Raw genomic sequence first — 22,365 nt, forward strand, 5'->3', positions numbered from 1 at the left:
ACTATGCAGTCCTCCTTGTGCCCCTCCACCAAAGATGTGACTGACATCCAGGAGTGAGAAGTGCCACAGCATCCTACAGGAGAGATCTTATTCTGGATAGCTGCAGCTTCAAAAGAATTTTAGGCCTTCAGTCATGCTTTTGTAAAATGACTCAGGCTCCAGTGGATGACCCAGGGCCTTGTCCCTACAGGTTCCTGTGGGCAGCAGATGCCTACGCACAACAATGGCTGGCAGGCAGAACCCTGGGTCTGACCTCAGCTCCACCCCTAGCTGTCTGTGAGTTCTCTTCTGAACTTCAGTCTTCCCATTTTTCATATGAAGGTGGACATACCTCTGGGGCAGAGCCAGGCTTAAAGGGCATTCTATACAGAAAGCCAGTAGGCACTATCCATAGTACCTGAAAAGTGCTCAACACATGTTTGGTGTCTCCTGATGTTCAGCAATGAGCACACTAAGGACAGTCCCCAGAATATATGCGGTGGCCCAGCCCTGTCGGGAAGTGCCATGTCCAGAGAGGGTGGCCCACCTGGCCCAGCAGGTCACTCCTCATCATCACCAGGAAACCTGGAAGGGGGTCATGAAAGACATGCAGGACTGGGGAGGCAGCCCCGGTATGCAGCTTGGTCCTGCAGGTGGTGGGCGTACACTCCATCCTTGGGTGGTGGGTCTGCTCCTTCAACACCGTCATACAGGCTCCAAGCAAGGAGGAACATGATGACACAAACAAAACCCAACAAACTCTACGCATACGTTATCTCACCTTTATTTATAAATAAATATTATAACAAAAGACACACAACAGAATATAATAGACTGTGAAGAGAAGCTGCCAAATGCAGACCAAAAAACCCCAAAAAACCACATGTAGTCAACTATTAGCATCAAGTTTATCCAGCACTTCCAAATTTGTCAGTCAGGCAAAACTTGAGCTGTGGGATTCACTTAACAACAGGCTCTCCTCTGCACCTGTACCTTGCCCCCAATTGGCCCATCCCAGGCCTAGTCACCCCTGGAGGCCTTGCCCAAAAACCATCCCCTAATCAGAATAAGTCACATCCTTCCCATTCTATGCCGTCCATGATCCCCCCCCAAAGGCAGTGCAGAGGGGAAAATTCACAGGCTTTAGAGCCAAAAAAAAAAAAAAAAAAAAAATGTGGACCTGAATCCCAGCTCCAATATTTGCTGGCTGTGTAGCCATGAATAATTTACTCAATTCCTCTGAACCTCAAATATCTCCTCTGTATTGCAGGGATCACAATACCCATGGAATAGACATGCTGGGAAGGCTAAGGGAGGTGGTTGTGTAAAACTCCCACCTGGATACTCTGAAATGCAGGCAGAGGGTATGATTGAGTGAGCAAAGGCAACACTTCTCAAACAGGAAGAACAGTTAAGGCCACTTTGACTTGACCTTCTAAGTGACACAAAAGTCTTAGCCCTTTTGTGTTGCAATTAAAGGATACCTGAGGCTGGGAAATTTATGAAGAAAAGAGGTTTATTCAGCTCCTGATTCTGCAGACCACACAGGAAGCATGGTGCTGATATCTGCTTCTGGCAAAGGCCGCAGGCTGCTTCTGCTGAGAAGCTGCCCTGGCCTGTGGGGCTCCTGTCTGTATCTGACACTGTGCAGGCACTTGCTCAGTGTCTCTCCCAGTGTGCCAAGCATGCTGCCCCCACACACTCAACTGTGCCGACAGTCACTGTGAGCTCAGGGGAAAGGACTGGGGCTGCCGCAGCTTCACCTCTACAGCACACAGTAGGCACGTGTTCAGTGGGTGTTGAGCAGACTGATGGAAGGCATAGACTAATCAGCCTCCCCTACTAGATCAAGGGCTCCCAAGGGTAGGGATCCTGTCAATCCTTGTCATGGTCCCACAAGACTTGACAAGCAGTAGCTTGTTCAGTAGCTTGAACAACCTTGGCAGAAGGCCAAGGAGAGGTGGCGTGTGCAGTGATCACAGGGCAGGAGAGGAAGCAAGAGAGAGGGGAGGGAAGTGCCAGGGTCTTTTTAACAACAGAGACATACTCTTGTTTCCAGTTCTCACAGGAAGCAACAGAGTGAGAATTCATTCATTAATACTAGGAGGACACCAAGCCATTCATGAGGGATCCACCCCCATGACCCAAAAACCTCCCATTAGGCCACACCACCGACAACGGGGATCACCTTTCAACATGTGATTTGCAGGGGCAAACAAACATAACTACAGCAGCCACTGTCTACAGCCGACTGGTTCAGTCCTGGTTCTTATCTGTTTCAACTGTTTTTAAGCAGACACAGGTGCTCAAGAACCTTCAGTGCCTCCCCACAGCCTAATGGATCAAGTCCAGACTCCATGCTTCTCTGTGGGCCTACCTCCACTCACCTCTGCATCCTCATCTCCCACATCTCTGTATGTGCATGCCTTGGATTCTCACCAGAGTACAATAGGGTCCATGCTCTTTACCCAAAACCTTAGGGCAAAATCAGTTTTGACATTCAAAACTGGTTTGGATACTAGACAGCTAGGAATGGGCAATCAGGGAGTCTTCTCAGAGGAGTCCAGGGATGCTCACTGTAATCCATGCAGCATAATATATGAACATCCATAATCACATGCATGGAATCAATAAAGGTCAGATATAACCTCATGGCAGTTCAGGTCAGCTGCAACCATCATGAAAATTGCAAAACCCTCTGGGTTTTGAGAGCATTTTGCATTTCAGAAGATAGACGAGGAATTGCAGACATGTATTCCTTTCTCTCTACCTCTGGCTTCCCCAGTTCTGTACCTTTGTTCATGCTACCCTCTACTCCTACAGTAAAATTCCCATGACACCTTCATTTGCTGAACTCCCACCTATGCTTCAAACACCCATCGAAGATACCTCTACTCTTTGAAAACCTGGTGAATTGGGAGGGTACTCTCTACAGTGCAATGAGAGTTTTGGAAGCCTGTGTCTAATGTCCCAGAGGTGCAACTCGTTTCTCTGGCCCCCAGTTCCTCATAATTAAAATAGAAGGATTAGTTTAAAATCCTTTTCTGCTTGCCAAAAGTAATTTCATTCTAAGTTTGATTCCCACAATATATCCGTTAAATTAATGAAAAAATGCACTAAGGAGGTTTCTGTTCCAAACTTAAACCAGGGAAGAAGTAGCCTCAAGCCCTTGGTTCAGGTGGCGGTGCAGTCTCTGCTTACTCACCTCTCAGGATGGCACACACACCACTTCCAGGCCAGTTGTTTTGGGGCAGTGGTGATTCGACATGCCCCTTCTTATCCTGACCACAACCCCACAACATCCCTCTAGAAGGTGAAAGGCTCAGGAAGCAAGGAACTGGGTGCTCTGAGCTGAGCCAGGGCCTGACACCCTGCAGCCCCAGCACACACCAGCAGTAGGGCAGGCGGGCAGCTGTGAGTGGCAGGATTTTCCCCTCTGCCCCAGGAGCTGCAGTTTGGAGCAAAGAGAGTGCCACCAGCAGGGCACACTGCAGGCGGGGACATAACTCCCTCCTGCCAGTGATCTCTTCCTGGCTTACATAGTGAGATGACTCAGGTGGTCAACAAAACCCCTTTCCCTTCATGCCCCCATGCACTGCCATGGAGTCTTCACAACAACATTTCAGGAAGATTCTCCCCTCCGTTTTGAAGCTAAAGAAATGGAGACTTGAGGTTAAGTGACATGTCAGGCAGCACACAGCTTAGTGAGGTGAAGCCAGGATTCACCCCAGGTCCCACTCCAAGTCCAGGCAAGGGAAATCCCAGCCAAGCCCTGGGCAGGTTAAAGTTGGAGGAAATCAGTGCCCACCTCCCCCTTCCCAACCCCAGGCAGGAGCTCTCACCACCCCAGGTGCCAGGAGCTGGCGAGTTACTTAGGAAACCCCAACCGGCACTATCAGAGGAGCGCGGGGTGGGTTGTGGCTCCCCGCACAGCCCCTGGGGTTCCCACTACCAGGCAGGCCATGCTCTGTTCTGGAGCAGCAAGCTCCCCTCCCTGCTGGAACCTGGAGGACACCATTGGGCCTGGAGAGTAACTCGGCCCCCTCCCCATTAGTTTGTTTTTTTCTTCTACTCAGAAAGATGCAGCACTAGAGCGTGAGTTCTGTGGCGTGAGGAAATGGCCTTCAGTCCCTGTCGTCTACTTCCCTCCCATCCCACCCGTCTCAGGTGGTGCCATCTCTCCAGGACCCCACCACACACATCCAGTGCCCAGATTCCCCCACCAAGTCAGAGGGCACAGTAAGAGTGAGCCTCTCTGCCTGGAGCCTGAGTGCGTTCCAGCTATTGATTTTCTCATCCACTGTGCCAAGGTGGTACCAAGCGTCTGAAACAGAGATGGGTGATACCAGTGCCCTCTGCTTGCCTGGCTTGTGCCTCCCAGTCTCCCACCTCCGCGAACCTTCACTCCGCGCAGTGCAACTGCGAGCCCCAGCGTGACCCCCAAAGGCCGACCATCCCCGTTCTTCCCGCCACCCTTCTACAGTCCCTAAGACCTCGCCAAGACTTGCCAGGTCGGCAGAGGGTCCTAAAAGACCTTCACCCCACCTCTCGCTTACAGGGGAGAAACTGAGGTCAGAGAAGAAATGGTAACTGCACCGTCCCCGCGGCGGGCTCACCCCATCTTCCACCCCCACGCCTGAACCATGGTGCAGCGGTGGAAGGTGGTGGCGGCCACATGCTAGGCCCACATGGCCATCCTCCTTGGAACTGAAGGCGAGCAACAGCTCACTAGATTTGCCGCCTTGGTCCTCCTGAGAGGGGGCGACCCCGGGATGGAAGAGCAGCAGCGGCATCAGGGCAAGAGGAGAGGTTGCAGTCCTGGCCAGAGATTCAGGGCAGAGCTGTCCGCTGAGCCGGTGCCTTGCAGAGGGGAGGAACCTACGGGCATGGAAGATAGGGGCACGAAGGGGCACCCAGGGCCCCAGCTGGGGGCTGCGCACTGCAGCAGCGCATCCCTACCACGGCAGTCTCACTGTCTGGTCACTCCTCCAGGCTCAGACCCTGAGCTCAGAGGCACGGCGTCCATCTGCAGCCCTGCGCACCTGAGCGCTGCCGAGGAAGCCTTCTAGGGGGTGGGCGCTTGCTATCTGGGACCCAGAGATCACTCGAGCCCGATCAGACCTTTTCTGGGGGAAGCAACAAGGGAGTCCCTGGTCCGGAGAATCAGAGTTCGGCCTCGCCCTCCCCAAACAGTGTCAGATTATGCTCAGAGGCAGGAAAAAAGACCCCAGATCCTAACTGGGCTGGAATGCCGGCCTGGGCTCCAGAGGCGCCTCCTCCCCGCCCCTCGTCCTGAGCCCTGAGTGCGATGCCAGACCCAGAGTTCTCCGGGGCCCACCTCATCAGTGTTTCCGTGTCTGCCTGGCCGCCTGCCAGCCATCTCGCGTGCCTCCCGCTGCAACTGTCTCTTCTGAGCCTTCCTCGCCACCACCGGTGACCCTGCGTGATCAATGTGACTGCATTTGCCCAGAGAATTCTTTCCACCCCTTAACTTCGCATCCTTTCAAATTCAGCCGGAACCCCTCTTGGCCTCTGCGCTTTATGCACCCTGCGAAAGCCTTACCAACTTGCCCATGCTTGAAGCTGCTGCTTGCTTTTGATTTGCAGCCTGCATGCCTTGGAAAGGATTTACTCTAAAAAGATTCAGGTTTTAAATCTGGAAAGACGTCATATAGATATATTCAGAATTTCCATGGTAGGCACAGGCTCAGTGTTCCAAACGATTCCATTTGCAAAGATTTCTTTTCCACACTATGTCCAAGAATTCAACTGGACAAGTGTCCAGTAAGCACCTACTGTGTGCAGGGCAGGAGGATGGAAAGGGGAAAGTGCAGCTCCCAGCCCCAGATTGGCATGACCTGAGGCTCACTCTTCCCTCCCAGGAAGGGCTGTCCTGGGAAGAAACAGAGGAAGCTTAAGGATCCTGCCTTGCAGATGCACAGATGATTTGAGGGAAATGACTTTTTCTGCACTGGATCTTGCAGTCCACAGTCAGTGCCCTTTCTACCTGGTTTGCAAAGACCTCACTCCTAAGAGCCAGGGAGCAAAGACTATGCAACCAGGGGATCAACAGTAACCTCCATGCAATGAGATCAGAGCCTCGCCCTTTGCCCTTTGCAAAGCTCTTAAGTGGTTTTGTCATTGTGCGAACATCATAGAATGCAGTGACACAAACCTAGATGGTAGAGCCCTCCCCGATGGGCCACCATCCTGGCACAGGACTCCATGAACTGTTTGCTGACAGAGGTGAACTGTGGTTCTCCTTCCCATTGCCTATAACTGGAACTGGATTTGCAATGAGCTTTTGGCAGCTTCTGCCTCACAGGCCTCCTGCATGGATAACAGAGGAAGCACACATTCCTTGCTGATCCTTTTTGGGACCTTGGCTTCCACCTACCAGAGGTTCCTACCTGTACCCAGAGGATGAGGAAGCAGGTTCACCAAGGGACATGAATGTCCCCAGGCTTAGGAAGGGGGCCACTGTCCAGTGTGCAATGGGTGAGTTTGGAGGGAGTTGAGGGAGGAGGTCCCACAAGCCCCCTCAGCTCTGTGACAGATGGAACTAGATGGGCAGTCCCTTCTCAGCCCACATCCTCTACTGTATTCTGCATGTGTAGGGGGGCAGCCCCAGCTGGAACTCCTGCCACTTGGCAGGTCTTTCCTCCCTCACTGTTTACCCTGGCCTCCCATGAGTTGCCCGAAGCAGCTGTGTCCCCTCCTCCCTATTGTCTGATCAGTACCCTAGCCAGCTAATAGCCAGCCTGCTCCAGCCAGAGGCACTGGTGGTCAGGGTAAAGTGGAAGCCCTTCAGGACCTTTTCTCTGCCACAAGTGCTTTCTGGCTCAAAACCCATCCCTACTGCTTCTTTCCTCCTTCATGGCAGAGGAGACCATCCTCCTCTCCTCCACTGTCCCTCCCCATGCCAATCTGGCCTCCCCAGGGATCTCCCACCCCCATTATCTCCTTGCACCCACCGACCTCCAAATTTCTCTCGTATTTTTTTTCCTTACCTCACAAGCATTCTCCAGTCTTCCCCACTCTAACAATGCTTCCCAGCACTTTCACTCTCCCTCAAAATGATCTTCCAGCCCCTGGAATGAGTAGACAGAACTCAGTATTTATGCTCCCTGGTCACCTTCTCCAACCTCAGAAACTTAGAGCCTGCAGCCACCCTCAGTGTGAGTGTAAATTCCAGCAATTTAGCAGTGCCAACATTTTGATTATGCCAACTTTGTTTTTGGTTTGTGTATGTTTGATTAAAAACATTTTTACAGGAAAAAAGTATGTATTATTTTAAATTGTTTTAATAATCTGAACTTTTATTTTAGATTTAGGGGATACATGTGCTGGTTTGTTACCTTGGTATATTGTGTGATGCTGAGGTTTGGGGTATGATTGATTCTGTCACCAAGGCAGTGAGCATAGTACCCAATAGGAGGTTTTTCCACCCCTGCCTCCTTCTCTTCCTCCCCCATCAAGTAGTTCCCAGTGTCTATTGTTCTCTTCTTTATATCCAAGTGTAGCCAGTGTTTAGCTCCAATTTATACCTGAAAACACGTGGAATTTGATTTTCTGATCCTGCATTAATTCACTTAGGATAATGGCCTCCAGCTGTAATCATGGAAAGGGCATGATTTCCATATTTATGGCTGTGTAGTATTCCATGGTGTATATGTACCATATTTTCTTCATCCAATCTACCAATGAGGGGCACCTAGGTTGATTCCACATCTTTGCTATTGTAAATAGTGCTGCAATAAATATATAAGTGCATGTGTCTTTTTGATGGACAAATCCCAGTAATGGGATAGCTGGGTGAAGTTGTAGATCTGTTCTAAGTCCTTTGAGAAATCTCCAGATTGCTTTTCAGAGTGGCTGAACTAATTTACGTTCCTATCAACAGTGTGTAAGTGTTCCCTTTTCTCTGCAGCCCTGCCAGCATCTGTTGTTTTTTGACTTTTTAGTAATAGCTTTGCTGACTGGTGTGAGATGGTATCTCATTGTGCTTTTTATTTGCATTTCTCTGGTTAGTGATGTTGAGTATTTTTTCATATGCTTTTTGGCCACTCGTATTTCTTTCTTTTGAGAAGGGTCTGTTCATGTGTTTTGCCCACTTTTTAATGGGGTTGTTTTTTGCTTATAGTATTATTTAAGTTTTCTTATACATTCTGAATATTAGACTTTGTTAGGTGCATAGTTTGCAAATAAGGAAAATGTTTTTTAAAACGTGAATAGTTCAAAAGAATACACAGTGAAAAATTCATCTTCCTTCCACTCCTGAACCACCACCTTCCCAGTGGAACCCACCGTTACCCATGATAGTGGGTTGAATGTGTCCCCCAAATACATGTGTTCAATCCTAACCCTTGGTACCTGTGAATGTTTCCTTATTTGGAAATAAGAACTTTATAGATATAATTAACCTAAGGATCTCATGATGAGATTATCTTGGGTTTAGGGTGGGCCCTGAATCCAATGACTGGTATTTTAAGAGAAAGGTTTAAGAAAGAGAAAGATTTAAGACACTGAGAGACCTAGAGAAGAAAGCCACATAATGATGGAAGCACAGATTGCAGTTGTGCTGACACAAGTTAAGGAGTGCCAGGAGCCAACAGAAGCTGGAAAAGGCAAGGAAGGTTTCTCCTCTAGAGCCATGGCAAGAGTACAACCTGCGGACCCTAGATTTCAGAAGTCCTGCTTCCAGAATGGTAAGAGAACAAATTTTTCTTATTTGAAACCACCACATGTGTAGTAATTTGTTACAGCAGCCCTAGAAATCTAATATATCCTTTTATTGTATATCTTTTCAGAGATAGTCTACTTTAATAAAAGTATTTTAAATGGACTTTTAAACCCATTTTAAAAAATCAATGAAGTACCTGTTTTTTAAAATTATATATAATTTAAAAGGGTACCTTAATCTTTTTATCTCCTGGGATCTCTAACATCCTAATCCAGCCCTAATCTTGGGATAAACACTACATCGGTGCACAAACATCTACTCTGTTATTTTTCTGGATTCAGATAATTTCACTCTGTAGATGTTCCACAATGTTCTTAACTAATTTCCTATTGATTGGTGTGTAGGCTGTTCTCTGTCCTTGGCTATTGCAATCAAAGTTGCAATGACTCTCTTTATCCACGCTCTCTGCAAATGTGAGTGTGTCTGTTTCATAAATTCCTAAAAGTGGAATTTTGAGACAAAAGGCACACAAATGCTTTATGTTAATGCTGTCAACCCACCAGCAATGCTGGAGGAATCTGTCAGAATAGGCTAGGTTCTGCTTCTATCACGCACACACCCCAAAACTCAACATGACAGAGGTTTATTTCTCTCAAACACAGCATGTCCCCTGAAGACTTTGTTGCACTACATGATTGTCCTCACCCCAGAACCAGACTGATGAAGCAACCAGGACTCACAGGTGGCTTCCCCCACTTCTGCTCACTCTTTCTCCTCCAAAGCAAGATGCAGGACTGCACCTAATTTCACAGGTGGGAAGATGCAGTTGCACCAAGGGCCAAGAGGAGAAAAAAGGGAATATCTGAATACCACTAGTGACTACCCATTCATGGCCACACCCAGGGCCACACGCAAAGTTGACAAACATTTTAATCTTGTCTTACATTAAGAAATTATCTGCATTTGTTTGTCTTTGAACTGTCTCTTCATTTTTCCAGTCTGGCTGTGGGCTTTCTGTTTGGTGATTCGTAGTAGGTTTGAACATACAGTACGAACATTAGCCTGTCATCTCTTACGTATGTTGCAGAACTTTTTTGAGTTTGTTGACAGATCTTTGACTTTGTGGGTTTTTTACAGAAAGTTTTAATTTTCATAGAGTCAAATTTCTCAGTCACTGATGACTTCTGGGTTCGGGGCTGTGCTTAGAAAGCTGCATGTGAGTCCCTGCTTGAGATTTCCTTCAGCCTCGGTGTCCAGCAATGTTCCGAGTGATGGTTGCTTCATCAGTCTGGTTCTGGGGTGAGGACAATCGCATCCTCCCCCTTATAAATCATATAAAAATTCTCCCTTCTTGACGTTTTTTTGACAGCTTGGCTTCAGTTGGAATGTATTTTTATACAAGGGGTGAGGCTATTTTTTCCAGATGGCTGGCCTATGTACCAATAGTGTTCCTTCAATAACCCACCTGTTCTCCCCAGTTAGAAACCACATCTCAGTCACTAAATTCCCTTAAGGCTTTGCATCTATTTCTGGATCTTGGTTTTGTTCCTTTAATATCTCTAGTCAGTACCAAACTGTGAAAATGTGCAAACATATTGGCCTAGCAATTGCATTTCTTAGGAATTTATCACAAGGAAATAATTAGGCAAGTGGATAAAGAGGTGTCAATGCTATAACAATGTGTAAAACTGGTAGCAACAGAAGTGCGTAGAGGCCCTAATGTAACCTAGCAGGGCCTCCAGCGATGTTCACCCACTACTGATAGTCAAGTTTGGATAAGGGCCCAGGATAGGTGAGGAGCACAGAACAGGGACCTCATTCATAAGAAATTCTGCTGTAGAATGGGTGCTCTAAGCTCTTAAAACAGCCTCTGCCTTAGGAAAGACTGTCCAGGGCATAAGAAGCCCAAACACAGGGTGTGATGACAAGTTTGCACTTGGCCTCACTGCTGGGAGCCCTGGGGGCCTCTGTCCTTTTGGCTGCGTTGTCTCCTGCCTCTTAGGGTGGTGGGATTCTGGGCTCTGATTGCAGCAGGTGGATTCACTTAGTTCTCCTCCCCTTTTAGCATTACTGTCTTCTGTAATAAACCTCTCACTTTGATCTGCCAGGCTGTCAAATGCTTTGATTTGGCATCTCTGTATTGTTCCAATGTTTCAGCAATCCAAATATCCACAATGGAGGGACAGATTTTAGTTTCTTCATACAGTGGGATATTTCACAGCTATTAAAACAAATAAAATAAACGCTTATATAATGATATGCAAAGATGTCCCACATCAATAACTTTTAAACACATGTTATGATCCCACGTCAATTAACTGGTTACATATGTACATATAATGTTTGCCTCTGCATAGACAAACAAAATGTAAGCTCTAGACCCCAAATGGAATTACAGGGGAGTCTTGTTGTCTGTTTTCTGCAGTTCTGTCATGTTTGAAATTGTCAAATAAACATGGTACATTTCCGGTAGCCACTCAGAACTCCTCCTCTCTGTCCACAAAGTATTGTCACCCTCCCTGTCCCATTTGCCCCAGCCCCGTGGACCCTGCTAAGCTGGGACCATCATCTCCGCTTGATAGACAAGACATTGAGGACCAGAGAGGGGAAGCACCTTGTATACATGACACCGCTCTGAGTCAAAGTGGACTTAGACTCCCTTTCTAGCCATTTCCTAAAGTCCAGGGAGCCCTGGAGGCCCAGGGCTTTCTGTCCTGAAGTAGGGGAGGTAGGGCTGCAGCTCACGACTTGAATGCATTTTCTCTCAACTACAATAAGGGCTGCTTCGTAAGATGACAAAGATAAATGGCTGCCTGCAAATTTGTCAGGTAATGTGTCTGTCTCCCCTACGGGACCATGAACTCCATATAAGCAGGAACCTGTCTGAATCACCCCGGTGTCCCCAGCACCAGGCCAGAGCCCAGTGAAGAGGACCTGGCATCACTGTTCACAGAGCCAGTCCTGGCCGCAGAGGCCCCAGCGACAGTCCAGAGTGTGGAGGACTTCATTCCCGACAACCTCCTGGACCGCAGCTTCCTGGAAGACATGACCCCCGCCAGGGACGAGAAGAAGGTGGGGGCCAAGGCTGCCCAGCAGGACAGCGACAGGGGGAGGGGTGGGCCTGGGCCTCCTCTCACATTGGCCCCAGCCTCCAGGGCGCCCGAACAGCAGGTGGGGCTGGCTTCCTGGGGGCGCAGAAGGGGCCCCCTGCCGGCTGGTCACTGTTGGTTGAGGACAGCGCAGATCTGTGGCTGGAGCAGATGAGGGAAGGGCTTCGACGGGGCTTCCAGACATCAGAAAGGCCTGGCCACCTGCTCTGCCCACACCCTGGAGAGGACAGGGGCACCCTGGGGTCTTCTGTGGGCAGATTTCCACATGGAGGCCATTGGCGAGGCCACTCCAGGTCATATGGGAGGTTCAGGCCACCAGATGTGGTCTCTGCAGGGCCAGGGCTCAGGGGCTGCAGAGACAGGGGTGGCTTCCTGCAGGTCCTAGAGCTGGGAGCTATTGCCGCCTCCTCATCCATCTGCCAGCCTCTCCCACCACTCTGTCTGCCACGCTGCCCCAAATTTTGCCTGCAGCAAAGCCCTGCATTTGGTCCCAGGCGTGGACTCCACTGGACAGGCTCCACCTGCAGTGGCCTCAGCACCTCAGCCTCACCCATTGCTGTGGGGCGGCGGCTTCCTCCAGAAATACACAAAGGACAGAAAGCCCCGTGGCCCTGAGCTGGGCCCGCCTCCTCCATGAGCACCCACTTGTGCGGCTCCACATCCTTCACCCACGGACCTGCCGCAGGGCAACACTGTGTCCAACCTTGTGCCCCCGACCCCTTCCTGCTCAGAAGCCCTGTGACGGCCATGAGGGGGCCTCTCCACCACAACACAGCACGTGGGGCGGGGTGGCCCCACGGCCAGGGTGTGCTGGGTACCAGGGTGCCTGGGACCAAGGCCTGTGAGCCCGGCCTGTCATTCCTACCCTGTGGCCTCTGACCACTTTGCCCCCTGCTTTGCAGTGATGGGGAGGCCCTGGGCGGCAACCCGATGGTGGCAGGGTTCCAGGACGACGTGGACTTCGAACACCAGCCACGTGGGAGTCACCCGCTGCCCGGGGGCCCCATCCCCAGTCAAGACATCACTCTTTCAAGTGAGGAGGAAGTAGAAGTGGCGGATCCCCCAAAAGTCCCTGCCCCAGCTCCCCAGCAGTGCTCAGAGCCAGAGACCAAGTGGTAAGGGCAGGTGTCCCCACGGGTGCAGCCTGGAGACCGGGGTGGGGCAGTTCAGGACACCTCCGGAGGACCCTGACTGACCCTGTGCTTGTCCACAAAGGTCCTCCATACCAGCTCCGAAGCCACAGAGGGGGACAGCTCCCATGAGCCCTGGCCAGGTGGTGCCTCTGTTCGCACAGGTCCGGAGAAGCACAGCAGCACCAGGCCCCCTGCTGAGATTGAGCCAGGGAAGGGTGAGCAGGCCTCCTCATCCAAGAGTGACCCCGAGGGGCCCATCACTGCACAAATGCTGTCCTTCATCATGGATTACCCCAACTTTGAGAGCGAGGCATCAGACACACAGCACAGGGCGGTAAGACGAGTCCTCGCGGGGCAGAGGTCAGCCAGGAGGCCAGGGTCCCTCCCACAGGCCTGATCTGGGTGAGTGCAGTGGCAGGAGGCTTCTGGAAGAGGCATCTCATGTCCCCACACTTGGGCCTTGCCGGCCTGGTTTGAGATCCCACAACTCCTGGGGGTGTGCAGAGGCAAACGCCTCCCCAGGCAGTGACAGGCACGCCCTCCGCCCCAGAGCAACTTCTGCTTGCCTTTGCCGCTGCCTGGCAGCTGCCGTGTGCACTTCTGAGCTGGAAGAGGCCGGGCATTGGTGGTCCCCGGGCTGGGCCCTGCAGGTGCTGGGCCTCCAGGCCTGGCGTGAGCCTGCTCTGCAAGAAGGAAGGGGACAGCTGGCTTCAGCCAGGCTCGGTGGACACCCTGGCCCTCTCGGGGCAGAGCCAGTGTTTCTCAGGGATGTGAGTGAGGCCCAGGAGGGACCCATGAGGGTCTGTTTACAGAAGCTGGGCAGGGGCCGCTTGGCTGTGGGGTGCACACTGCCCCGGCACCTGCTTGCCCTCCGCCTACACCCAGGGCCGCAGCATGCCTATGGCTCTGCTTCCGGCCGGGAGCCCTGAACACCAGTGTGCAGGCCCACCCTAAAGGGCAGCCCAGGCCCCACGCTAGGCAAGGCTGGCAAGAAACCGAAGGCAGCATGTGAGGCCTCTCCAGGGAGTGGGGGTTGTGTTTCCCACAGTGGCCTCAGCTGCACCCCCACTCAGGTGAGCCCACAGGTGGGAGCCAGGAGGCACTCCTCCCAAACACTCCACTGAGACCAAAAAGCACTCCTGTTTCACTCTGCGTGTCTGTTCTTCTCCCTGCACCTCTGCTCCCGCTGCCCCAGGCCCAGGCTGACATGGGTGGGCAGGAAAGTCCTCTGAGGCACGAGGCTGCCCAGCAGTGGTGTCAGGACGTCCCACCAAGTCTGGCCACACCCTGGGTACATCCCAGTCCACCTGTGCCAGGGCTCAGCAGCTGCACCCAGCACACTTGGGGACCTCAGCCCCAGGAGGTGGAAGTTCACTCTGCAAGGCTCCCAGGCAGCCGCCTGCAGCCCTGCCCCCCCCACCCCTGCCTTCAGGCCCCTACCCCCTCTAGCTGTCAGCAGCACCCAGCCTCCATCCCCACAGCTACTGTTGCCATGAGAACCCTGCAGGGCGGGCAGGAAGAGCGTGCCAGTGAAGGGGATGAGATGGCCAAGCTAGAGGCTCCTGTGCCGGGAGCTTTGTGGCCCCAGGGTGTGGGGCAATCACTGCAGTCCCTGAGCAGGTGCTGTGGCCCACAGCAAGCTTAGGAGCCTGGCCCCTTAGCCGACAGCCCATGAGGTCAGGGCCGGGTTCAGGGGTTCCCCTGGTGTGGGGATGGGTCAACAGCACGTGAACTTGCCAGGATCGCAACATGGACGGCTATGTTGGGGTTTTAGTGGGCCCTTCTTTGAGCAGCACAGAATGGGGTAGGCCCTGCCCTTCAGAGCCAAGGGCATCGGCTCCCCACCCCTCTGCCAAGCTAGAACGTTCCCAGGCCCAATGCCTTTGGGAGGGGCTGGCAGAGTGGGATGAGGACATTACCAGGCAGGTATGGTAGGTCACGTGCAGGCCTTCCCAGGCTGGCAGGGACACCGGATGCAGGAGTGGCCTCACCCAGAGAGGATGGCATCCTGGGGACACAAGAGGCTGCAGGGGCCATCTGGCCCCAGGTACCCCCTAAGATTTTGGCATTGGCAGCCTTGAAGCCGATAGGGCCTGGGGAGAGGCCAGTGGGGCAGAGAGTAGCCCATCTGCTCTTGCCTCGCCCGACAGGAGATGCGAATTCCAAGATGCCCCTGACCAGTCTCTGCAGCCCAGGCCAGGGCTTGGGCCCCTCCTCTCAGGCAAGTGTGTTGGGGTGACACTGGCGGGACTGGCAGGCTGCTCTGGGCCACAGGGCTCCTGTTTAGACACTGAGGTCTGTGTCTTGGGGGTGCTGCAGGGACCCTGTGCTCTGCACAGCCCCAAATTGGAGCCACTGCAGCTCGCAATCCCCAGCTCCACGGTGCAGCCCCCACTGGGTGCGGCCCCTTTAAGTACAGCCCCTTCAGCTGCCATCGAGGGCAGCACTGAGCAGCCAGGCCAGGATCCGCGCTGCTGCCTAGAAGCTTCTGCCGGTGCCGGGGACGCAGCAGTGCCGGGGACACGGAGGAGCCGACCTGGGGGTGGCACAGCCCAATGGGGCACAGCCGGAGCAGCACCTAGGTAAGGGGCTACGGGCCAAGTTGCTGAGTGTGTCACTGTCATGGGCGGGGGAGGCTGCCTTAGGGTGGCCGAAAGGATGGAGAGTCCCCGCCCCCAGGCAACACCGGCTATATCCCTTGAAGGGCCGCTCCCAGCCAGGGCAAGGCAAGGCAAGGCAAGGCAGGGCTGGGAGATGGGGAAGGCTGCCAGCCATCTCCATGGGCTCCAGAAGGCCTTGGGCCCAGGAGCGGGCCAACCCCTCCCCCATCCCCACGGGAGGGGGTGTCACCGACAGCCGCAGCCAGCAAGGCCGACTGTCACCTCCCTGGGGTGGAGCCTCACACCCTGTCATCCGGCCGGATTCCGGCCTGGCCTTGAGCTTAGCATGAAAGAGGGAGCAGGAAGGTAGACAGTCCTGCCACGGGTGGGGTGGAGGGGGGAGATGGGGTGGGCCGGGGAGGCTGGGATGGGCACAAGGCCTGGTACTCGTAGCCCTGACCCAGAAAAACAGCCCTGCCAGCAGGAAGCCCCTGCACACCTGGGATACAGAGGGGGGACCCGGCCAGACCCCGAGAGGCCCATCCACCTGAGGTTCTGCCCTGCAAGGGGCCTGGCCAGGTACCCGCTTTCCCCAGCTCACTCTGGCGTAGACCCACCCAGACCAGGTGTTGGGTGTGCAGACACCAGGCCTGTGGCCCCTCTCTGACGCACCCCCCAGCTGGTTCTGGGACCACAGAGGGGTTGGCAGCCCACATCTGAACCCTGGCCAGCCTGCAGCGTGGGGGCCTAAGAAACGCAGGTTTCCATGGAACCTTCTGAGCGAAATGGGGAGGGCCCTCTCCTGCAAAGCAGTGGGGCTTCCCCCACCCTCCGCCCTGCCCACCCCCAGTGGGCAGCTTCCGGGCCTGCTGCGCAGCTCAGGGGAGAGGGGCTGCCACGAGCTCGTGGCTCGATGGCTTGGGACTGCCGTGCAAACCCTAGGGGGGTGTCCTGTGCGTTTACACAAAACTGGGGCCTTGTTTCAACCACCCAAGGATACTTGGGGTCAGAAAAGGTGTCGGCAAAGGAAAGGGAGATTTAGGGCCCAGGTATGCTCTCTGGGGGCATTTTTCTGGCCTAGGGCTCACGGGAAGTTGAGGGCACCTAGGCGTGGGTCCTTGCAGTGCTGGGGGCGGGGCTCTGTGCTGGGCCTGGCCAGCAGGTGGGGTGGTTGGTGTCACTCACTTGGTGCAGAGCTAGCTAAGGCTGAGGCCCAGGGACTCGCCTTCGACTGTGCGCCATCAGAGGGGTCGCTCTGCAGTGGGCGCTGTGACGGGGGCGCAGTCACTGACGTCTCCTGGGGCAACACCTATAAATAAGGCCCAAATGCGGCCCGTCCTTCCAGCTGTGGACACCAGAGGGTGTAGCCCCAGGACCACGCCCCCACTCCCCTACCCCACCCGGAAAGGGGTCCACCCGAGCCGGCCCTGCCGTCACTAGTCGGGGGAGGGGAGGCCCTGGAGCTTCACGCAGGACCTCCCGCCACGGGAACCACAGCCACGGCTAAGCCTTTCTGGCACGCCCGCCCCATCGCAGGGAGAGGACGGGGGAGGGGCAGGACGGGCGCCTAGACAGCTGGCTTCCTCCCGCAGGTGCTTCTGACTCCGGCATGGAGGAAGCGCCCGCTTTCTCGGCCCAGGCCCGCAGCCAGGGCTGCTCCGCCCGCTGCGCCCCAGGTAAGCCGGGGCCAGCGTGGGGGAGTAGCGGGGCCTGGGCCGCGGTGGGGGCCGCCCTGACCCGCGTCTCCCCCCAGGGCAAAAGCCCCACAAGGCAGTGTGAGCTGGAGCCGCCAGCATGAGGACCTCTTTTAAGATGACCCGTGCGGACCCTCCGGACCTGCTGGTGTCGACCGTGTACTAGGACATCAAGGTGGCGACCCCAGGACCCGCGTCCAAGCGCTCGCCATGTGAGCGATCCGTGGCCCGGCCTGCTGAGCCCGCACCTTTCAACAAGCGCCAGTGCCGCAGCTTCGACTTCCTGGGAGCGCTGGACGGCCCAGCCATGGAGACCCTGCCAGAGCCACCGCCCACGGAGCCCGCTGTGCCGCGCGCCCGGACCCGCGAGGCCGAGCCACGCCGCCGCGCCCGCTCCAGGAGCGCGCCCCCGGGCCTGACGCCCGCGCCCGCCTCGCCGCCGGTGTTGTCCCTCCGGGGGCGGGAGGCCCAGCGCGCGGCGCGGGCCAAGGCATCGCCGCGCCCTTGCCAAGAAGCTGCATCCCATCAAGTTGCAGCCGTAGCGGGGCGGCTCCGGCCGCATCGCGCCCCTGTGCACCGCCGCGGGCCGCTGCGCACCGCCCGAGCCACCCGCGGGTCCCGCCCCCCACGTGCGCTGCCGCCTGGACATCAAGCCAGACGACGCAGTGCTCCAGCACGCCGCCCGGGGCTCGCGGTCCTGCGGGCCCGCGGAGGCCGCGCCCTGGGCCCGCCCGCCCCGCAGTTCCACAGCCTCACAGTGCCCGGGCCCCGCCATATGGCGTTGTCGCGCACCCCGACGCCCGGCGACTCATACTGTGCGGATCCCCGGGTGTTCTACTGCGACGGGCCCCTGCCTGGGCCCCGGGACTACGCCGAGCGCCGCAGTCTGCCCTTCACCACCCCGCCGGGCCCCACCTAGTTCTTCTATACAGAGGAGCCCCAAGGCTTCCGGGACAGCTTTGCGGCCAGTCCCGGCCCAACCTTCGACGCCTACTGCCCCAGGTCCTATCCGTCTGAGGAGCTCCCAGGGCCCAGTCCAAGGCGCCTGGGCGGCTACTACGCAGGAGCGGTGCGCTCCTTCCCAATCCAGGAACCGCCCTCCCGCTCCTACTATGTGGTGGCTCCCGGAGCCTACCGCCTGCCCTACGGGCCCCGCTATGTCCCTGAGGAGCCCCGGGCCCAGTCCACCGCCCGCCCCTTTTACACGGAGGACTTCGGAAGGTACTGCGAGCGTGACGTCCTGGCTCGCACGTACCCACACCCGCGCAGCAGCCCAGCCTGGGTGGACTGGGGCCCGCGACCCTACAGCACCCTGCAAGTGGTGCCGTCCTCTGACCCCTACCTGTTGCTCGCCTCCTGGCATGGCGGCACCGGCACCAGTCCGCCCCGGTTGGCCGCCGACAGCCACCACTACTCACGCTCCTGGGACAACATTCTGGCCCCGGGGCCGCGCCGAGAAGACCAGTTGGGCCGCGGCCGCAGCTAAGAGAACCTGCTGGGGCGCGAGGTGCGGAAGCCGCGAGGCGTGTCCCCCGAAGGCCGGCACCCGCCCGTCGTCGTGAACCTGTCCACCTCGCCCAGACACTACGCCCCACTGTCCCTGTCCGAGACGTAGCTGACGGAGAAGGGCCGCACGGGCAAGGGCCTGGGCCGCAACTGGTACATGACGCCCGAGATCACCATCACTGACAATGACCTGCATGCCACCCAGCACGCACCAGGGCCTGGGAGTTGCCCGGGGGCTGCACGCGGCCACCTCCCCACGCGGCCCCCGACGGCCCCACCTCTGGCCGCCAGCGAAGCCTAGAGCAGCTGGACGAGCTCATCACAGACCTGGTCATGGACTCGCAACCCCCCCGCCGGCCAGGCCGCAGAGCCTGCGGCCGACTGCCTGGGCCCCCAACTGCACCGACTGCTGGACTCGCGGCCCGCGGGCTCCGGGGTCCCCGCGCTGGTGCCGCCACTTTTGCCCCCTGCCTCGGCCGGTAGCGCCGAGGAGCCCGCGGCCCCAGGGGGAGAGGCGGCTGACGAGTCCCCTGAACCCAGTGCCGACGAGGACGACCTGATGACCTGCTCCAGTGCGCGCTGCTGGCGCACAGAGACCATGTTCAACGCCTGCCTGTACTTCAAGTCCTGCCACAGCTGCTACGCCTACTCTTGCTCGTGCCTGTGCCGCAGCGAGGACTGGGACGTCCACAAGGCGCGTTGCGTGTACGGCCGCGTGGGCAGCATGTGCCGCCACATGCTGCAGTTTTGCTGCTACAGCGGCCCGGTGCACCGCGCTTTCTCGTGCATCGCTCCTGTCGGTTTCCTGTTGCGCAGCCGTGGCGTGCTCTTCCTGGGCTTCCCAAGGCCAGGCTTGGCCGACAACTTCCTGCGCTTTGGCCTGGAGGGGCTGCTGCTATCCCCCACCTACCTATCGCTGCGTGAGCTGGCCACACACGTGGCGCCCCTGGGCAGCTATGCACGCTAGCTGGCAGCCGCTGGGCGTCTCTACAAGCCGGCAGAGTGCTTCCTGCTCAGCGTGTCCGTGGCCGTGGGACCTGGCACCGCACCCCTGGGGACATCCGCCCTGCCCGTGCCCGCGCCCACGCCATGTAGCCACGGGCCAACAGTGCACAAGCTAGCCAAGGTAGCGCTGGCGGCCAGCAGTCCCGCGCAGCCACCCGGCGCGGAGCCGCGAGCCCGACAGGGAGACGCTGATCCTGATGCCACCGCCGGGCACCCACATTTTCAAATATATTTATACAGTACCCTATGCCTGGTACCAATTTATTGTATTAGTTCATTTTCACACTGCTATCAAGAAATGCCTGAGACTGGGTACTTTATAAAGAAGAGGGATTTAATTGACTCAGTTCGGCATGGCTGGGGACACCTCAGGAAACTTACAATCATGGCAGAAGGGGAAGCAGGCACGTCTTACATGGCAGCAAGCGAGAGAGAGAGAGAGAGAGAGAGGAGCAAGCAGGGGAAATGCCAGATGGTTATAAAACTATGAGATCCCATGAGAACTCACTATGATGAGAACAGCATGGGGAAACTGCCCCCATGATCCAGTCACCTCCCACCAAGTCCTTTCCTCAACATGTGGAGATTAAGGGATTGCAATTCAGGATGAGATTTGGGTGGGGACACAGCCAAACCATATTAGCATACCTAGGTTACTAGCTCATATCTGGAGCCAGCAATGGGGTTTGTCCCACCAGAATCACTCAAGCATAGAGTGATGTGGTTCCCCAAAGGAAAACTAAAGTGTTGTTTCTAGACAAAGAGGATTCAATGCTGGGAAGGCAAAAGCAGTATATCTATTCCACAGTAGGATGTGAGTCATCAGTACACTGGAGGTAGTAAGAAGGCTAGGAGCAGTGGTTGACACCTGTAATCCCAGCATTTTGGGAGGCCAAGGCAGGTGGATTGCTTGAGTCCAGGAGTTCAAGACCAGCCTGGGCAACATGGCAAGGCCTTATCTCTACAAAAACAATATACAAACCAGCTGGGCATGGTGGCGTACACCTGTAATCCCAGCTACTCAGGAGGCTGAGGTGGGAGGATTGCTTGAGCCTAGGAAGGTCAAGGCAGCAGTGAGTTGTGGTCATGCCACTGCACTCTGGCCTGGGTGATAAAGTAAGACCCTGTCTCAAAAAAACAAAAGAAAAGAAAAATGATAACAACAATAAAACCCAGAAAGAAGTAAGAAAAGCACCAGTTTCATCTCTATATTTTTACTTTCTGGTAGTGGAAAGAGAAGAAATTATTAGCCAAAATAATATATGTACATATATCCTTAGATCTATGTCTATATCTATAGTCATATAGTCATTTGTATTAGAAGACACAGCTTCTGAACTTTATTGCTCTTTAGATACTGATCCATATGAGATTCAGAAGAGAACAGGTAATGCATTTCAGGTTTATTTGTGATGAATATATAGCATCGAGCTTCAGGAACTGATTTGGTTGTCATGTGCATTGGTACTAGTTGGACTGTCATCATGCTGTGACATTGGTCCTTTCTGAAGGACCAAGAGCTCCCCTTCTCTCCTCATTGCTTTAGGCCTGACCTTTACTGAGATCTCTCTCCTAATAGTCTCTAGTCTATGACAGATTGGCAAAGTAAACTTTGGCCATTTCTATGTTAGCTTTTTTCTGCACTGGCAAGAAACAGTCACTGAATATTGATTTACTGAGTATAATTTGTCTGTGTTTTAAAAGTTTAGAAATGTGTTCTTTGGACTACATATTTGGCCTAAAACACCCAGTGGATTACCACACATATACCCCCATCACTTGCCCTACGTCACCAATAGTAGGGTGGCCACATTCACTGTTTACAAGGATCTATTCTTTAGGACTGAGTCATTAGCACAATCCTGTCTTCCTAGGCTTATTAGAGAAATCGAAGACAGGATATTTGAATTGAAAGGTACCTACAAATCCATCTTCTTTCCCATTGATTGAATCCCTTTCATACTGTTTCTTGAGGATGGTCAATCAGTCTTGCTTAAGCACTTCCCCCAGGAGGAAAGTCACTATTTACAGATTCCCCAGCCCTTTGCATTGCTAACAGTTTGTATCATGAGAAAGTTCTCTCCAACAGAGTTGCTCTCTCATTAATAGTCACCTCTTCTTAAAGCAACAAGGCCAGTTTTGAGGAATCTCTTTGTGCCCCTTTTCAGTAGTAGATCAGGGTTTGCACTTCAAAGGATATCTTGGGTGTCTTTTTATGAGTCAAAGGCTTATCATCTTTATTGCAGATCAGTAACAAGGCAGGTTTCTGGAATATGTATATGGTTTCTGTATAAACAGTCCCCAAACTCATGTATCAACCTGACAAAGTCTAGACCCAAGAGTTGGTTTCAAGAAGAAAAAAAACAGCCAGCCATGATAGAAAGAATCGCAATAAATTGTGCTGAAGTGTGTTTATATAACGAGTTTAAATAAAGCAATCCAATGGTAAACTAAACTACAAGTCCTAGTGGTAAAAGCAACCTCTGAAGAGTCAGTGGAACGGACAGGTTACACTTGTTTTGATTGTGCACACAAGTGAACACAGATTCCCAAATGGATGGCTAGCACCTCAGGACATTGCTTCCAGAGGGCAAATTTCATCAGTCATTCTCATTTTGAGAAACTGAAGTTCAAAGAGATGGGTGACTGCACTAA

The 22,365-nt window shown here is 54.4% G+C and overlaps 1 pseudogene; it reads left to right on the top strand.

Moving 5' to 3' along the window:
- Window positions 1-17,317: 17,317 nt before the first annotated feature.
- Window positions 17,318-21,660, top strand: LOC116475400 (apical junction component 1 homolog; annotated as a pseudogene).
- The last annotated feature ends 705 nt before the right edge of the window (window positions 21,661-22,365 follow it).

The sequence above is a fragment of the Hylobates moloch genome, unplaced genomic scaffold (assembly GCF_009828535.3).
Source record: "Hylobates moloch isolate HMO894 unplaced genomic scaffold, HMol_V3 SCAFFOLD_10, whole genome shotgun sequence".
Taxonomy (NCBI): Eukaryota; Metazoa; Chordata; class Mammalia; order Primates; family Hylobatidae; genus Hylobates; species Hylobates moloch.